Source organism: Neolamprologus multifasciatus, chromosome 13 (assembly GCF_963576455.1).
Source record: "Neolamprologus multifasciatus chromosome 13, fNeoMul1.2, whole genome shotgun sequence".
Taxonomy (NCBI): Eukaryota; Metazoa; Chordata; class Actinopteri; order Cichliformes; family Cichlidae; genus Neolamprologus; species Neolamprologus multifasciatus.
Genome location: NC_140451.1, coordinates 183,468 through 202,708, shown reverse-complemented (window position 1 = coordinate 202,708; position 19,241 = coordinate 183,468). Strand labels below are relative to the sequence as shown.

The window sequence follows — 19,241 nt, the reverse complement described above, 5'->3', positions numbered from 1 at the left end:
CCGACTTTTGCACATGTTGAGGAGCGTGTCAGGCTACATTTCACTGTGTGTTATACTTGTATAACTATGCATGTGACAAATAAAGAACCTTGAACCTTGAACCATGAACTTCCACATTGATCAGATCAATACATACAGCTCTGATGTCACTAACATCTACTTCTCTCTTCATTGATGGTGATTTGTGGCCCTCTGCTGGTGAGAAGATTAACTGCATGATGTCAGTTTAATGAGCACAGATGACATGAAGGGGTTTTACATCTGCTTTTTCTAATTGTTCAGGGTTCTGCTCCTGGAAACAGCTTAACAAACTCTGGCTTTCAAAATAAGACCTCAGTCTGAGGTTTTAAAAAAGCTCTAATTTTAACTGACATTTAATCTTCATGTTATCAGTCCATCAATGGGCGTTATTAGCAGTTATCAGCCCCAAAACTGTGGCTCAGATTGGCCCTCCTGCACCTGCTAGCAGGCTCAATAGGTCATTATCACCAATTGGTGAGCCGGATCGCTGTTGGACGGACAACGATGAATCCAGAGCCAGTACAGGCAGACTCCAGTTCACTTCACACTGAGACAGGCGCATAGCAGCTAACTACTGAAAAATGTCTATTTAATCAGTTGGAATATAATTTCCTCATGAACAGAAACAGATTTCATAATAAAAAGGCTTCTGAACGTTACTCTTTTGCCACGAGCATCATCTGTATGATGGAAGTTGAGCCTGGAAATAGTTTTTTGCTAGTATGTTACTTTAGCTGATGCTAACTTCAAAGCACGCCATGAGAGTGTTAATAACGTTACTAATGTTCAATTACACTTTACTAGGTCACATCTGTGAGACACGTCACTTAAATAAAGAAGAAAATATTGGCTCTGTTTTATCTGCTGTGCTTGTAAAAGTGTTTTTATTTTAAGTATAACACCTTTCAATAATGTGTTTACATCAGTATCATCTTTGTCAGTGGTGATTCCTTTGTGTCATCATTTGTTGAGAAGAGAGAACAGTTATAACGGAGGAGCAAAAGGAAGCCCTGAAATCTGAATCCAACAAGGAATGACAAGTTTTGACTCACCAGTGATACCAGCAGAGGCCACTGGTTTGGCTCCAGTTGTTATAGATGGAAGATTCAATTATGCTGTTCCTACAGAATCAGAATCAGAATCTTTATTGTCATTGTCACATGTACAACGGAATTAAAAATGGTCCCTGATCATTGCATCATCCCTAACAATATCACCATGTACATAAAACCAAATCAAATCAATAAATAAAATAAATAGAATACTTAAAGTGCTAATAAGAGGTATCAACAAACATTCACATACATTCCCACATACATGCTTCAGTCAGCACATAGATTAATACAAGAGTGGCGTGATTGGCAGGGCTGCTGTCATGTGTCTGCGGACCAGCTTCTCAAAGCATTTCATTACCACTTGGGTGAGTGCCACTAGTCTGTAGTCATTCAGGCTGGTGATGTGGGGCTTCTTAGGCAAGGGGACTATAGTGGAGGACTTCAGGCAGAGTGGGACAGTTGCCTGTGCGAGGGATTTGTTGAAGATCCTGGTGAAGATCACAGCCAGCTGTTCTGCACAAAACCCTTAATATTCGACCTGGCACACCATTAGGACCCGCCGCCTTCCTCGAGCTAACAGCCTGCAGCATGGTTGGGATAAGCAGATACATTTGTCTGCTGTAACAGTGTCTATGCAGTGTTTGAGGTAGCAGAGAACTCTGTCTGTGAACATTTCCAGGTCCTGATATTCAAAGATATCCCAATTGGTACTGTCAAAACATTTCTGCAGCTACTGAGAGGCACCCTCTGGTCATATGGTAATATTCTTTGTGATTGTAGGAGCAGTTTTCTTCAGGGAGCATATGCAGGTATTAGAAACAGTGACAAGTGGTCAGACTGACCCAGATGAGGCAGAGGTCTGACCCTGTAGCCCATTTTGATGTTGGAATGAACTTTGTCCAGAATCTTGTCACCCCTAGTGGCACACTTGACATGCTGGTGGAATTTGGGTATTGCTGTTTTTAAGAAGTCCCCTGCTACGATCTGTACAGTGTCAGGGTAAATGCTCTGTTTATTATTGATGTTTGCATGCAGAAGTGCTATCGCCAAGTTAGCATTAGCATCTGGTAGTATGTAAACAGCTGTTATTATGAGACCAAAAAAAAGCTCAGGGGGCCGGCCCGGAGGCTGACGGCCCAAGAGCACAGAAAACAGTTCAGGAGGCCGGCCGGGTGGAAGGCACCGGTGGAGCAGGTCAGGAGGCCGGCTGGGCGGGAGGCACCAGCTGCAACGTAGTTCAGGGGGCCGTCCATGACGGTGATGACGTCCCATCAGAGGCCCGGAAGGAGGCCGGCTATGTTGAAGTGCAGGATGTGGTCCGGATGGCGGCGTGGCAGCTGCAGGACCAGGCGAGGCCAAGGCTGAAGGCGAGGCTGAAGCTGGCAAGGCTGCTGCAGGCGACGCTGATGGCTGGACGGGCTCCTCGGGCCCTCCAGCAGGAGCAAGCTGCTGAAGCGGTCCCTCGGACCCTCCAGCGAAGACAAACGAAGGCCGGACGGGCCCCTCGGACACTCCAGCTGAGACGGAAGGCTGAAGCATTCCTTCGGACCCTCCAGCAGGAACAGGTTGCTGAACTGATAAGCGAGCTAATATGTGAGCTATGGTCAGAAGTTTCAGATGTATTGAATGAATGAATGAATGCTTTATTGGCTATATGCAGGTGACCCTGCAGAGGAATAGACTCCCCCCCGACTTACACACACACACAACGTAGACATCACATGGGAATACAGGTCGGAGATCGGCAGCGTTACAGAAAAAAAACACTGATAAAGTACACAACAATGGGAAAGTACAAGAGGAAAAAATGAGACCTCTACTCATGCTGGCACCTATGGGAGGACAGCATGAGAACAGGAAACAAAAAAACTCCTCTGCACAGAGAGCACATAAATGTCCACAGTACAACATTGGAGCACGTGACAAGCCACAGGGTTGGGTAGGGGGTGAGGAGTAATCCGAAGGAAACACAGCAGTCATCCTGCACAGCGCTACCATTCCAGCGCGGCACACAGACCCGCCGTCTTCCCCCACAGGAAACAAGCATCGAAGGCGTTTGGAAAGGGAGGGGGATGAGTGCGTGCTTATCAGTGTAAGTGTGTGTGTGTGTGTGTGTCCAGAGTTCAGCTGAGACAGTGTCCACCGCCCTATCAGGCTAAGTAAACAGTCTGCCAGCCAACCCAGGTGGCTTTGCATAGAATGGGAAGAATAGTCATCACACACTCGTTATCAGGGAGTTTTTTTGTTCGGCTCCAGCCTTGGACCCGCAGCTGGCGCCGTGGTGTCCGCACGTTGATGTTGTTGACTTTTCGTTTATGTGAGCAGCTCAGGAGAATTTCAAAGCTGTTCTTTAACACTCCAACACTTGTCTGTCAATCTCCCATTGGAGAACCGCGAGCCTCCCCATGATGGTATCAAACGTCTGTTCCGTGGTGTTGTCATTCTTTTGATTCTGAGACCTCACAACTGCAATGAGCCGTTCTGCGATGTGATCCAACTTTTGCTCAAGGGTCAGTGTAAGTGTATGTGTGTGCGTGTCCAGAGCGTGTCCATTTTGAGCAGGCCTCTCTTTGATGTATCCCAATATACGCTCAATGGTGTTATTTTGAGTCTTCATGGCAGCTGTAAGCATCTCCAACGTGTTAACCATGCTGCGTTCGTTGTGAGAAGTCGCGCCTCGTCCCATCGTTTCAATTCCAGCGGGCAGCCTTGGGGGGGGGGGGGGGGGGGGGGGGGGGGGGGGGGGGTTGCACAGAAATGGGTGCACGAGCCTGCTGGGCACTAGCCGCTCCCACCCGAGGATTAGGTACGGGTGCAGAGGTAGGCTGTGTCCTGGCTAGCCTCACCTTGGGAGCCGGGACAGGCACCATCAACGGCTGGGCAGCTGTTGTCCCCACCCGAAGAGCTGGTATGGGTGCAGCGACAGGCAGAGCCTCAGCTGGCCTGGATACCAGAGCAGGGACCAGCTGAACCTCAGCCTCCCTCACCTGAAGCACTGAAACAGGTGCAGGGGAATGCTGGGCCCAAGCTGCCCTGGGAGCAGGAATACAACGGGGCGAAGGTGCAGGCTCAGCAAACACAGACTCCTCTACAATGTTTTTTAGCTTCCTACCACCACCACATCTAACAGTCTTAACAGTTTTTACAGTCTCAGAATTTGCAGTGTTTACATGATGGTCTTTTTCCAGCTCAGAGGGAGCAGAATGAAAACAGTCATTATAACTCACCACAGGGAGTGGCCCAGAAGAGACAGAGTGGCGACCGCGTGAGCGTCGCTTTCTCCGGGAAGTGGGAGGTGGCAAAGTGGGAGGTGGCAAATTGGGCTGCGAATCCTCCAAAGGTTCAGGCTGCGATGAGGAAGCAGAGAGTTTGTGAAGCTCAGAACCAGACCCAAAAACAGAGCAAAGGACTGCAGCAGAGTCTAATGTCCGGTGTCACGTAATACTTCTTCCTCTGCCGCTTAACCCTCTTGTCGGACTGGAAAACCGGGGGTGGAGACGAAGGTGTAGTGATTGGAGATAATGAGCATGTGCTCAATCTGATAGCCCAAGGCATAGGTGCCGGCTCAGCCGTAGCCATGGCAGTTTGGAGGCTGCGGCGCCCTCCCCAAGCCAAACGTGACCCATAGAGGGGTGACTCGAGCTCCCAGACATGCTTAGCCTCCTGCCTCACCCTCTCCTTGAGGAAGGCAGAAACTGCGGGCCACCGATGCCACACGGGGTCTGCTGGGTCCATGTTGTGGTCGCGATCTTCTGTTATGTGAAGGCTGTGTGCAGGCAGGAAAAGGACCCAAGGTGCAGACACTCAGAGGAAAACTTGAACTCAAAACAGCTTTAATGCTGAACTCAAAGTAACAAACTTCCAAAGTACAAACATAAACTCAGGCAAGCAGAGAGAACACACAGCATTGTAAACGGTAGATCGCAACACGGACACAGAGAAATGCAGGGCTTAAATACACAGAGGGAGCAATCAGGGAATGAGTAACAGGAGGAAAACACAGCTGGGGAAAATTATGCATAACGAAACAGGGGAACCAGATACATTAACATAAGAGATGGACCTTCAAAATAAAACAGGAAACATAACACAGACAGATACAGAGTCACATGCAGGTACTACAACAGAGGGAACAGAGACGTAGGACCAGGGCAGACACAGGCACTGACTGGACACGGGGATATAGCAGACAGGGGAGACGGCAAATAAGGATTACAGACAGAAAACAGAAAGCACAAATCTGACACTGAAACCAAAAACTAGAAATGATGAATAATATAATAAACTCAAAACTGTGGGTCAACGACCCAGGCATCCTAACAGTAGATGTTATTTGCTTGGCCGGTAGAACACAAAAACAGAAACAAGGCGTACAAAATTATCCAAACATAGCATAGACCGGTGGGACACTGAGCCGCCATCTTGAGTTTACCAAGATGGCAGTGCACTGAATCGGAATCTGGTTGGGCTCCAGTTGTTATAGATGTAAGATTCAATGATGTTGTTGCTACAGATACATGTTAGCATCTTTATTGTAGTAAAGTCTTGTAATGTGAAGATAGAAACAAGGCAGAAAACAGCTCCATGATCTGATCTTAATGATGTTGTTTTTATTTCTGTCTTTCAGAACTGGATTGGAAACTATCAAAGGTCTAAAAACAGCCTCAACCCTCCCAAAGAGCAAACTTTACACACGTCATCTTTCAGCTACAATCTTTGTTGCAGGGATCTTCTGCCAAACAAGGCTGAGAGAAGATTTCTTACAGCTGTCATGTTGATGCTGTTTCAATCTTTGGGCAAACACACTCATATATTAGGGCTGATATCAGGGCTGCACAAGTTCTTTGTGTTTGTGATCATGAATAATAGAAGTGTGCCTGTTGAAGATCATGTTTGCTACATTATTATATGTCCTGTTATTGTTCTGTATTATATTAAGCTTTCAGCATCCTTTCCAAGCCCCCTGTTACACCATCCATACAAAGCCAATCTGACTGTGAGCCAATGTGTTTGATAGTTGGTGTTGGATAAATAGATTTGACAGACTTGGTTCTTGTTAGATTTGTATTGTTTATTGTCATTTATACTTAGAAATATTTACTCATATATGCTTAGAGGTATATAATCATTTGTAGATTGAAAGGATGTCTCATCCTAGGAGGTCTGTAACAACTCTGTGTAGCATGAAGAGGTTGTATCTTCTCTTATTGATATATGGTATAACAAACACACGTATATCTTTTTGAGTATAAGAGCCTTTTGTTTAGATGGACCGCTAGACTCCTGACACCAGCTTTGGGGAGTCTTCATGGGGGCACACTCTGACCCCACAAACACACACACCCACACTTACACAACGCACAGGCAAGGTACTCTTTGTGTGTATGTATACGTCATATGTTAATGAATCTATGTATATTCATGTAACTTCAATAAAACAGCAGTGTTACGGGGGAGCGGACGAGAGCGACTGGGGTAAAGCGAAGGAACGGCGCTTGTTGTGGTTCTCTCCCTCATACATGAGTAACACAAAGAATTTTGCCTACTTGTGTCTTGCTTTTGCTGTGTAGTAAATTGTCCTTAACATTCCAGCGAATAGGTTTATGCTACAAACCTATCAGTTCTCATCCAGAGGGAAACAGTCCAAATTCATATCTAATGAAATGATGGAGGCTGTTTCCTACCACGGTGCTAATGTGTGACTAACAAGGCTCACGGTCTCCAGCAGACAAGCGCCTGGAATGAGGTGAGCTGAGTGTTGCTTTGGTGGGTCTATGCCCACGTCATGCCATCAGGATTCATATTGATAATAGTTCATATGGCTGTTCTTTAGCCTTCATCACAAAGCTGTGAAGTAAAAACAATCCAAACAGTCCAAATCCTGGACTTTGCATTCAGGATTTGATGGATGCAAAGTCCACTGAGCTCTTTGTCATTTAGAAACTTGTCCAACCAACAAGAGCACAGATGAAAAACACAGTGACAGTTAAAGGATTTTGTCATATATGAGCATAGATTACTTTCATATAGATTTTCAATGCAGGCTTTTGGTGAGCTGCTGGGTTCTGTCTAATAATCATCTTAGCATTTTACAATAGAATAGCTCTTTATTAGCTCTTCATTTATTGTTATTGGACATGAAACAAGGAAGCTGTGTTTCTCATTCAATTCAATTTCAATTCAATTCAATTTTATTTATATAGCGCCAAATCACAACAAAAGTCGCCTCAAGGCGCTTCATAGATACAGAGAAAAACCCAACAATCATATGACCCCCTATGAGCAAGCACTTTGGCGACAGTGGGAAGGAAAAACTCCCTTTTAACAGGAAGAAACCTCCGGCAGAACCAGGCTCAGGGAGGGGCGGCCATCTGCTGCGACCGGTTGGGGTGAGAGAAGGAAGACAGGATAAAAGACATGCTGTGGAAGAGAGACAGAAGTTAATAACAGATATGATTCAACACAGAGAGGTCTGTTAATACATAGAGAGCGAGAAAGGTGACTGGAAAGGAAAAACTCAATGCATCATGGGAATCACCCGGCAGCCTACATCTATTGCAGCATAACTAAGGGAGGATTCAGGGTCACCTGGTCCAGCCCTAACTATATGCTTTAGCAAAAAGGAAAGTTTTAAGCCTAATCTTAAAAGTAGAGATAGTGTCTGTCTCCCGAATCCAAACTGGAAGCTGGTTCCACAGAAGAGGGGCCTGAAAACTGAAGGCTCTCCCTCCCATTCTACTTTTAAATATTCTAGGAACAGCAAGTAGGCCTGCAGAGCGGGAGCGAAGTGCTCTAATAAGGTTATATGGTACTACAAGGTCATTAAGATAAGATGGGGCCTGATTATTTAAGACCTTGTATGTGAGGAGCAGGATTTTGAATTCAATTCTGGATTTAACAGGAAGCCAATGAAGGGAAGCCAAAACAGGAGAAATATGCTCTCTCTTTCTAGTCCCTGTCAGTACTCTTGCTGCAGCATTTTGGATTAGCTGAAGGCTTTTCAGTGAGTTTTTTGGACATCCTGATAATAATGAATTGCAGTAGTCCAGCCTGGAAGTAATAAATGCATGAACTAGCTTTTCCAGCGTCACTCTGAGACAGGATATTTCTAATTTTAGAGATGTTGCGCAAATGGAAGAACGCAGTCTTACATATTTGTTTAATATGTGCGTTGAAGGACATATCCTGGTCAAAAATGACTCCAAGGTTCCTCACAGTGTTACTGGAGGCCAAGGTAATGCCATCCAGAGTAAGAATCTGGTTAGATACCATATTTCTAAGCTTTTCAGCGCCGAGTACAATGACCTCAGTTTTATCTGAGTTAAGAAGCAGAAAGTTAGTGGCCATCCAAGTCTTTATGTCTTTAAGACATTCCTGCAGTTTAACTAATTGGTGTGTGTTATCTGGCTTCATGGACAGATAGAGCTGGGTGTCATCTGCATAGCAGTGAAAATGTATGCTATGTCTTCTAATGATGCTGCCTAAGGGAAGCATGTATAATGTAAACAGAATTGGTCCTAGCACTGAACCCTGTGGAACTCCATAATTAACCTCAGTGTGTGAAGAGGACTCTCCATTTACATGCACAAATTGGAGTCTATTAGATAGATATGATACAAACCACTGCAGTGCAGTACCTGTAATACCTACAGCATGTTCTAATCGCTCTAATAGGATATTATGGTCAACAGTATCGAATGCTGCACTAAGGTCAAGAAGGACAAGCACAGAGATGAGTCCACTGTCAGAGGCCATAAGAAGATCATTTGTAACCTTCACTAAAGCTGTTTCTGTGCTGTGATGAACTCTGAAACCTGACTGAAACTCTTCAAATAAACCATTCCTCTGCAGATGATCTGTTAGCTGTTTGACAACTACTCTTTCAAGGATTTTTGATATGAAAGGAAGGTTGGAGATTGGCCTATAATTAGCTAAGACTGCTGGGTCTAGAGATGGCTTTTTGAGTAAAGGTTTAACTGCAGCCACCTTGAAGGCCTGTGGTACATAGCCGATTATTAGAGATAGGTTGATCATATATAAGATCGAAGAATTAATCAATGGCAGGACTTCTTTGAGCAGTTTTGTAGGAATGGGGTCTAAAAGACACGTTGATGGTTTGGAGGAAGTAATTATTGAAGTTAACTCAGAAAGATCGATTGGAGAAAAAGAGTCTAACTTAACATCAATGGTACTAAGAGTAGCTGTAGATAATATTACATCTGTGGGATGATTATTGGTAATTTTTTCTCTAATGATAAAAATTTTATTTGTTAAGAAGTTCATGAAGTCATTACTAGTTAACGTTAAAGGGATGGTTGGCTCAAAAGAGCTCTGACTTTTTGTCAGCCTGGCTACAGTGCTGAAGAGAAACCTGGGGTTGTTCTTATTTTCTTCAATCAGTGATGAGTAGTAAGCTGTTCTGGCTTTGCGGAGGGCTTTCTTATAAAGCAACAAACTATTTCTCCAGGGTAAATGATGATCCTCTAAATTTGTGACACGCCATTTCCTCTCCAGATTACGAGTCATCTGCTTTAGGGTACGTGTTTGAGAATTATACCACGGGGTCTGGTACTTCTGATTAGAGACCTTAGTTTTCACTGGAGCTACAGTATCCAGAGTCGTACGTAGTGAGGAGGTGAAATTATTAACAAGATAATCGACCTCTGTTGGGGTAGCGTTCAGATAGCTGCTCTGCTCTGTGTTGGTACAGGGCATTGACGATGATAACAGTGGCTGGATTATATTCTTAAACTTAGTTACAGCGCTTTCAGAAAGACATCTACTCTGATAAAGTCCACTCTCCACTGCTGCGTAATCAATTATTGTAAATGTAAATGTTATCAAGAAATGATCAGACAGGAGAGGGTTTTCAGGAAACACTGTTAAATGTTCAGTTTCTATGCCATATGTTAAAACAAGATCTAGAGTGTGATTAAAGTGGTGGGTGGGTTCTTTTACATTTTGAGAGAAACCAATTGAGTCTAACAACAGATTAAATGCCATGTTGAGGCTGTCATTTTTAGCATCTACATGGATGTTAAAATCACCCACAATAATTATTTTATCTGAGCTCAGAACTAAATTAGATATAAAGTCTGAGAAATCAGACAGAAACTCTGTGTAAGGCCCAGGTGGACGATAGATGATAACAAGTAAGACTGGTTTCTGAGTTTCACAGCTGGGGTGGACAATGTTAAGCATCAGGCTTTCAAATGAATTAAAAGTCTGTCTTGGTCTTTCATTAATTAATAGACTGGTGTGAAAAATTGCTGCCACACCGCCCCCTCGACCTGTGCTTCGAGATTTCTGGTAGTTAGAATGACTCGGGGGTGTTGATTCATTTAAACTAACATAATCATCCTGCTGCAACCAGGTTTCTGTAAGGCAGAGTAAATCAATTTGTTGATCAATTATTAAGTCATGTACTAACAGAGACTTGGAGGAGAGAGACCTAATATTTAATAATCCACATTTCACTGTTTTACTCTTTGGTTCAGATGTGGATACTGTATTGTTCTTTCTTTGTGATTGTTTAAGTTGTTTGTTGCTGGTTTTTAGTTTGTTTTTTGTCTTTTTGGAAGCTGATAGGTTTGTAGCTTAAACCTATTCGCTGGAACGTTGAAGACAATATAATTACACAGCAAAACAAGACCCAAAGTAGGCTAAGATCTTCACGTTACTCATGCATGAGGGAGACCTGCCTGGAGCCAAGTGTCGTTCCACCACTTGACCTCCATCAGACTCTCAGCCAGATTCCCCATAGCACTCCTTTTATTGTGGTTACATGAATATGCATAGGGTCATTAACATATAACATCTTACATAGGTATACATGTGAACAAAGGATTGTGTGTGTGTGTGTGTGTGTGTGTGTGTGTGTGGGGTCAGAGCGTGACCCCATAAAGACTTCCCTAAACCTACTGGTCTGGAAAGTCCAGCAGTTCATGTAAACAAAAGGCACTCAGACTAAAACAGATATTGCTACGTTAATCCTACTGTAAAACAATAAGACAATGTACGACCTCTTCCCATGCTCCCAGGATGTAGGTGTGGATTCCAGAACACTCTGGAATGCGCACCAAGCCTTTGCATCCTGCTAAAGATCACACATCCTATCACTACACAATTAATTATACACCTCTAAGCATATATGGTTAAATATTTCTAAGCATAAATGACAATCAACATTACAAAACCTAACATTCCCCCCTTTTTGACCTTTATGCTAGAAAAGTTCCCAGTTATGATCACCTCATGTCTGACAGTGTAAATGCAAACATTTTTATACACAGCATATGTCAATCACCCTAAATTACTGTAAAAGTACACAGTTTAACAAATGTATTAGCAGTTATCCCATTCCTCATTGATCTCATCCAATGGCAAACCGCATCCTACGAGCAAACAAATGAATTGTTAATTTAATAGTTAAAATAAGAAAGTAACATTTTCAAAAACATCCCAGTTCTGCGGTGATCACCCATCATCTGTGCAGAGTGGTTTTAGTTCGGCAGGGCGTCATGAATGTCTCATCCAGTTGTTTCCATCACTGTCCATAGGACCAGAGTCCAAAAGTATGTAGAATAAACATTCAAACATACCAGTTGGCTTTGTTGTTTGTCAACATGGGTCTCAGTTATCTCCAAAGCTGCAGACCTCTTCAGCACTCTAGTTTTATGGCCTCTACCAACCCCCATCACCTCACTTCAGGCCTTCGTCCTGCGAGGGGGATACTTATGGCTCCTCCATTGTCCATGCTCTGCAGAAAAACCCCTCTGTGGAAAGGGTGCTGGGTCCAGTTATCTTACTGCTGTTATGATCCCAGCAGTCTTCAGAGTGTCATCATATGCACAGTACAGTGACACAGCATTAGGTGATGTTCATAGGAAACTGCTGCCATCACCACCATAGCTTCTGGTTCCTGTGGTTTTCACAGAATCATGATGCCATCCTTAGACTCCCTCTGCGCTGTTGATGGAGCTTGGCACGCTCCCCTCATCCTTCAGGTGCCCATCTGTTGTCCACAATCTCCTCTGTTGGCCTCTGGAAAGCCCCCTTGGCACAGCTCTCATTCCAACGCAGCTTCAGTTCCTTCCTGTGGCTCCAAAGTCTGATCTCATGATGGGCCCAAACAGCTCGACCTTTGACCTCAACCACTGCCTGGGCTGTCAGCTATGCCTGGAATGGTTCTTGTTTCTCACTGGGCCTCTGGAGATTCCTCAGGAGATGACTGCTGCACCTGTATTTCCTTGCTAGGAGGAAAAACCTCTATTTGGAGAGCATGTCAACAATCATCAAACCACATTCTTTAGTTCAGTGAACTTCACTTATAGGCCATCAAAGCCTCATCTGAACATGGATGCTCCACTTGCATAGGTTTAATACCCATAAATGAACTGTTAATCACACAAATCACTGCAACAATAATAGAAAACATTGTTTCATGTTAATCCTGGACCCCTCCTCTTGACGCATGGACACTCCCATGAGTCAGCTCATCAAACCTAGATTCCTGTCTTAAAGAAAAAAGGTTAGCTAGATCATGTCCCAGGCAACATCAGGGTGTCTCCTCCGGAGTAGCTCCGTAACCCTGCAATAAAAGATGTTAGTGTGTTTTGCATATTAAGTTTGCTTAAAAACTGGCTCCGCCAGGAGCCTGCATACACACCATCATGGCCTGGAAAACAAGATCTGGAAGTGAAATCAAACTTCACACCTATAAATAATTGTATCATAAGAGTAATAAAGCATTCAACATCAGCAAGACAAGTGTCATGTGCAGGTTTTCTCAAATCAGTAAACTACAATTATTTCCATAATTTGCCTCAGACATGGATCATCCCATGTACTCAGTTAACATTAATGTAATTGGTGACTTCCCTTAAGCAAAGTCACTCCACTCATGTATCACTAGGAGCTCAAAAGTGGCCAGTTAATGAGCTCCATGTTCAACTATTCCATAAACACTTATCTCTTATTTGTTTTTCTCATGTCACTTGTCCGCTTCTGCTGAATTCTCTACATGTACTCTTAGAAAAACAAACATTAGCAATACACATTGACCATCCCGGTGGTCAGACGCAGGTCGACAGGTTCCAGAGGTGCTATAAAAGGACCATAAAGTTAACCATCCATAGCTGTGGAAAGAAGTGACACTAGTTTTCAACACAGGAAATTTCTCACATGTTATTCACATTGTCAAAGTAACCTTCACATTTTCCCAAAAACACAGTGTAACAGCATCACCACTCATAACCTGTAAACACAGTTTTCTTCATACATGAACCCAGAAATCTTGTAGTAGGAAAAAACATCAACCAGCTGTCCTGGTATAAATCACATGATCAATTCACATGAAGAACTGTAATGCTGTAGAAAAGAAAATGCAAATGTTAGCGCTGCGCAGATGTATACACTCTTTCTCACAGTTTCCTCTGTGAGCAACACAAGGTAGTGAATAACACCCCTGGTAGATGCACAGACACAGAAAGTGGCACTTAAAAGGTTACTTACTTTGTCCCCAGATAAGTGACTTTCTCCTGAGCCCATTTTAATGTGGAGAAACTCACTTGTAACAATTTTCTCGACGACGTGTCGTACAGCGCTTTCTGTTCTAATCGTGCAGATCTGCTCAAACAGAGATTATCAAACAAAACTTTCAGTGCACAGTGAAAGTAACAAAATAAAAAGGCCTTGTTACGTCATGACACAAGCTCCTCATCTCAGGAGGGTAAATCATACCATTAGCATGGTTTATCATACTATCATACTAATTGGCAGGCTCAACTTCACAACAAAAGAAAAATCATCAACTAGATTCACTCCAAACCAACCATCAGCTGCACAACACACAACATAAGCCTAATATGTTATTAGCTATGAGTTTAATCCCCAGGTCTGTGCTCTTCACTCATTTAGGCCACACACCCATTTTATTCAGTTTTCCTTTTTCCCTTCATCATAAAACATGTGACATGTTGTCATGCACTTCACAAAAGAAGTTTGTTCTGACGTATTCAGAGTTGTGTATCTAGGTACAGGATTCACTCGCACATCAAAACAGGAAACTCAGTGTTTTAGAGTCTCCACTCAACACACAACAAACTCCAACACATCCCATTCACTCGTGCTAGAATTCAGTCACCTTTCCTTAATCTAAGAACGATCAACTAATTTGCATATCAGCTATTAACCCACTAAGTTGACAGGACAACAGAAATGCATGTTCAAAATGTTATCACAAAAATAGAATTTCCCTCATACAGTAAATTACTTGTGCTGCATCAATCAAGCAGAAAGCACCTCCCAATTTACTATATTAACAACTAAATTTATTGTCTGATCACTGGGTGGTCAAACCAGAATCTTTTTTCCCACAAAAATTAAACTGTTGTCCTGCAACCTAGAGAGTTAGTTGTCAGCATTGGATAAATTCAGCATTTGATAACCAGTGTCTGTTAAATTTACACTATTTTAACACTGATGAGAGATAACAAGCTAATTTTCATTGCATGTGTGTTTGTGTTATTAGGCAGGTTTAATGCATGTCTGTGGAGCTGCATCTCCAGCAGGGCATGTTCTTAAAGCTGCCTGTCCTACACATTTCTCTGCTATTATTTGATCATTTCTTAACTAATGTGTTATGAGTCCACTGATCTTTGCATCACACTAAGTGACTTGGACAAGATGATAAACAGACTCACATGCTTAAGATGTTGTCTAATCTTCATGAGCTCTCTTGTGTTTGTGTTAGTAGGGTTAATGCATGTTTTGCTTGTGTGTGTGATTTTGTATGTTTCTTTTTGCAGTGTTTCAGACTCCTTCACAATTTTCCAACTTAAGCAGTCCGTTTTCTTTTCCCCAGGTTTGCTAACCCCAAGTTTGATTTCCCATATTAAACAACAAAATTCCTATGTGTTCTCACCACTGCTCTCACTCTGTTGTCCTCTCCCACTTCAACAGTCCAATAGCCGGCAGTTGTCCTTCAGCTTTGTCCTGTGTTTCACTGTCTCTTCTTGCCATTTTACTCCAAAGGTGGCAAATGTCAAACTCCAACAGTCTCCTCAGTTCTCCTCAAATGTTCTTGTCACATGCACAGTGAAGTTGCAGCTTGTTGGAAACACAGTGCCATTCATCCAATCAGGCAGGATGATGGGTTTGCTCTTCTTCTCTGATGCTGTTTGTCCACACTGCTGCTGCTTGCTGGGACTCTTTGCCCAGGACTTTGCTGCTGTCTCTTTATCTGCCATGTTATTGCTCTTTGGAGCTGCATTCCTTGTCTTCAGGGAGGAGTGAGAGCTCGCTTGTGAGTTTGAGAGACACATGGAGCTGTAAATAAGTTAGCCAGAAACTTGGCCTGAACGTTTCCAATGATTTAAACTATAACTTTCTTCCGACGGCTGCATGTGGAAAATTGATTCAGGTCTGCTTTTCATCTGAAAGTGACAAACTAAGACATTTTCATTATTGTCATCACTGCTTAATCAACACACATCTCTCTCTCTGTTTTTGTGAACTCTCCTTTCTTAAAAGCAGAAAATGAGATAGTAGTTGTTCTTGGCTGATAAACACAAAACCTTTTTCCTATGATTATTTTTCATCTACAAAGTAAATTTTGTCTCTTTTGTACTCTTTTTTTTTTTTCCTTTACAATAGCTGGTGACCTGCAGAATCACCGCTCTCACAATCAGAGGCAATTACTTTTACACAGCGCAGAAAAACACTGTGACGTCAGACACATTCACACTCACTTTTTCATCTGCGTAAATAAATCATTTGGCCAATGGCATGTGCCATGGTGATCCATAAATAAGATCACAAGTTTATTTAATTATTTTCAACCCAACAAAACAAATAAACAAAAACATGATGCTGATGCTATGAACACTCTACACACATGAGTCAAGATACAGGAAAACTGCTCACGGAAACGCTGCACACTCCAGTTATCACAGTTATCATAGTTCTGTTTCCCTCTCTTTGATGAGTTCTCAGCCAGCTCCTGATCTGATAATGTGTAGCTTGATCATCAGCTCAGAAGAGACCGCAACGCAACCTCACACAGTGGTTGTGTGCTTTGCCCCACAGTGGCAAAGACTTGCACTTTCATATTCAATTCAGCTTCTCCATCATGTACCTTTAGATGTTTCATACAGGGTTCAGCATATTAGTTGTTTTCACAGGTGTGCTCTATATCGCAACCATGGCTCATATTAAGATGACAGTCTTTCACACAGGTCAAATGCCTCTATGCACATCATTAGTTTAAATATTTACCTATTTTACTTCATCTCATATGTCATTGTACTATCTATGGTCTAGAGCACAGGCCGTTGTCGATCAGGGCAAGCTAAAGAATAAACATTTTGTGTCAGCAAGGGGTGGGGGAAAGCCATTCACCAGAGCATATCTTAAGTGCTGCTGATGTGGGCTGGCCTTCTCCACACACTCTTCAAGGCTGGTGTGTTTTCTGAAAACTTCTAACATTTGAATCTCTTCCATTTATAAGCTTGCGATTAACCGCACGGCTCAGGTCCGCGTGAAACCCGCGCGACCGTGCTCGCGTGAACCTGCGCAGCTAAGGAGCCGTCGCTCTCTTTTATTTAAATACTTTGCGCTGCCAGGAGCAAAGTCCAGCATAAACATCTGTCACCCTCTGACGCACTCTTGGTTGCTTAGGAACCCATGATAACAACAACGGCCAGTGTCACAGACCACGTGTTCTACTCCACACTCACTCACACAAACACCACGAACACAACAACAACAACAAATATCCTCACACACAAACAACAAAAATTAGGCCTATCGTCTCAACGCAGTCTCACACAGTGGCTGCGCGCTTTGCCTCACACAGTGGCAAAGACTTACATAGCAGTGATCACGCGCTTTATCGCACACAGTGATAAAGACTTCCAACGCAACCTCACACAGTGGATGCGTGCTTTGCCGCACACAGTGGCAAAGACCTCCAACGCAACCTCACACAGTGGATGCGTGCTTTGCCGCACACAGTGGCAAAGAATAGTCGCACACAGTGACTACACACTTTATCGCACACAGTGATAAAGACTTTAGAACTCAGCCTCACACAGTGGCTGCGTGCTTTGCCGCACACAGTGGCAAGACTTACAACGCAACCGCACACAGTGATTGCGTGCTTTGCCGCACACAGTGGCAAAGACTTACAACGCAACCGCACACAGTGGTTGCGTGCTTTGCCGCACACAGTGGCAAAGACTTACACTTACTTGGTGTTGCTTAGCGTGTAATATCAGCCTCGAATCCCGCCGATCGTCATTCATCAAGGAGAGAAAACAGACAGCTAATCCACCGGCCCGACGACGAATTCTCACGTCTCGGGACTTTACTACAGGAACTTCCTGGCTGACGTCAGTCTTTCAGCATGTCTCTTCTCCCCTCGGTGAATGTCGACTCCAGGGCTCCGGCTCTCGAAGGACCAATTAATGATAGGTTTGTAGCTTAAACCTATTCGCTGGAACGTTGAAGACAATATAATTACACAGCAAAGCAAGACCCAAAGTAGGCAAAGATCTTCACGTTACTCATGCATGAGGGAGACCTGCCTGGAGCCAAGTGTCGTTCCACCACTTGACCTCCATCAGACTCTCAGCCAGGTTCCCCATAGCACTCCTTTTATTGTGGTTACATGAATATGCATAGGGTCATTAACATATAACATCTTACATAGGTATACATGTGAACAAAGGATTGTGTGTGTGTGTGTGTGTGTGTGTGTGGGTGTGTGGGGTCAGAGCGTGACCCCATAAAGACTTCCCTAAACCTACTGGTCTGGAAAGTCCAGCAGTTCATGTAAACAAAAGGCACTCAGACTAAAACAGATATTGCTACGTTAATCCTACTGTAAAACAATAAGACAATGTACGACCTCTTCCCATGCTCCCAGGATGTAGGTGTGGATTCCAGAACACTCTGGAATGCGCACCAAGCTACACTACACAATTAATTATAAACCTCTAAGCATATATGGTTAAATATTTCTAAGCATAAATGACAATCAACATTACAAAACCTAACAGAAGCAGACACAGTCTCTATGGAGATGGGTTTTTGGGGGGGTAGCAGGAGGAGAGAAGCTGCAGAGAGGCGTGTAAGACTGCAACTCTGCTTCCTGGTCCCAACTCTGGATAGTCATGTTTTGAGGGGTTTAATAAATTTGTCGATATTTCTAGAAATGAGAGCTGCTCCATCCAAAGTGGGATGGATGCCATCTCTCCTAACAAGACCAGGTTTCCTCCAGAAGGTTTGCCAATTATCTATGAAGCCCACATCATTTCTGGGACACCACTCAGACAGCCAGCAATTTAAGGAGAACATGCAGCTAAACATGTCACTCCTGGTCTGATTGGGGAGGGGACCAGAGAAAACTACAGAGTCCGACATTGTTTTGGCAAAGTTACACACCGATTCAATATTGATTTTAGTGACCTCCGATTGGCGTAACCGGTGTCATTACTGCCGACGTGAATTATGATTTTATTGAATTTACGTTTACCCTTAGCCAGCAGTTTTAAATTTCCTTCAATGTCGCCTGCTCTGGCCCCTGGAAGACAATTGACTATGGTTGCCGGTGTCTCTAGCTTCACATGTCTGAGAACAGAATCACCAATTACCAGAGTTTGACCCCCGGCGGGTGTGTCACCGAGTGGGCAAAAACGGTTAGACACATGAACGGGTTGGTGGTGTACCTGGGGCTTCTGTTTAGGACTACGCTTTGTGGACTAAATGTCCAAAAGAAACAAACTTTGACTGCTGGCACGGTCTCTGTGCACAGAAAATCTGCATTGCGCACAAAAAAAATCCACCTGAATTGAAATTAAAGTAAATAGGTTAACAATTCAGTTTTGCAGTGTTAGTCAGTGACTGGCTGCTCCCGTATGGGATCAGAACGATGCCACCTTATCCCATAGTCCAGCCAATGATGCGATTCACATTAGTATATACGCAGCGAATCAACGTCGCTGACAGGCTATGACAGCGTCCTTATGTGCCGACACCGGTGTTTTAGCAAAGCGGCTGATGTGGAGTGAAGCCACGTTAATGACAACGTGAACAACCATTGGAGTTGGTTTGGTTGTTTGGTTTTCTTCCTGAATAATATTGTTGTTTATATTTACTGCGGGA

At 43.5% G+C, this 19,241-nt stretch overlaps 1 protein-coding gene and 1 long non-coding RNA gene across 3 annotated transcripts in view; one reads left to right on the top strand and one right to left on the bottom strand.

Moving 5' to 3' along the window:
* The window catches only part of LOC146504712 (protein NLRC3-like), a 245,145-nt gene that overhangs the window by 91,323 nt on the left and 134,581 nt on the right, over window positions 1-19,241 (top strand). The window lies entirely within an intron of this gene.
* LOC146504716 (uncharacterized) lies at window positions 15,698-18,017 on the bottom strand. Its single transcript, XR_014877723.1, has 2 exons — window positions 17,057-18,017; window positions 15,698-17,000 (listed from the first exon to the last, which is right to left on the bottom strand). It is a non-coding gene; the product is annotated as an uncharacterized LOC146504716 (long non-coding RNA).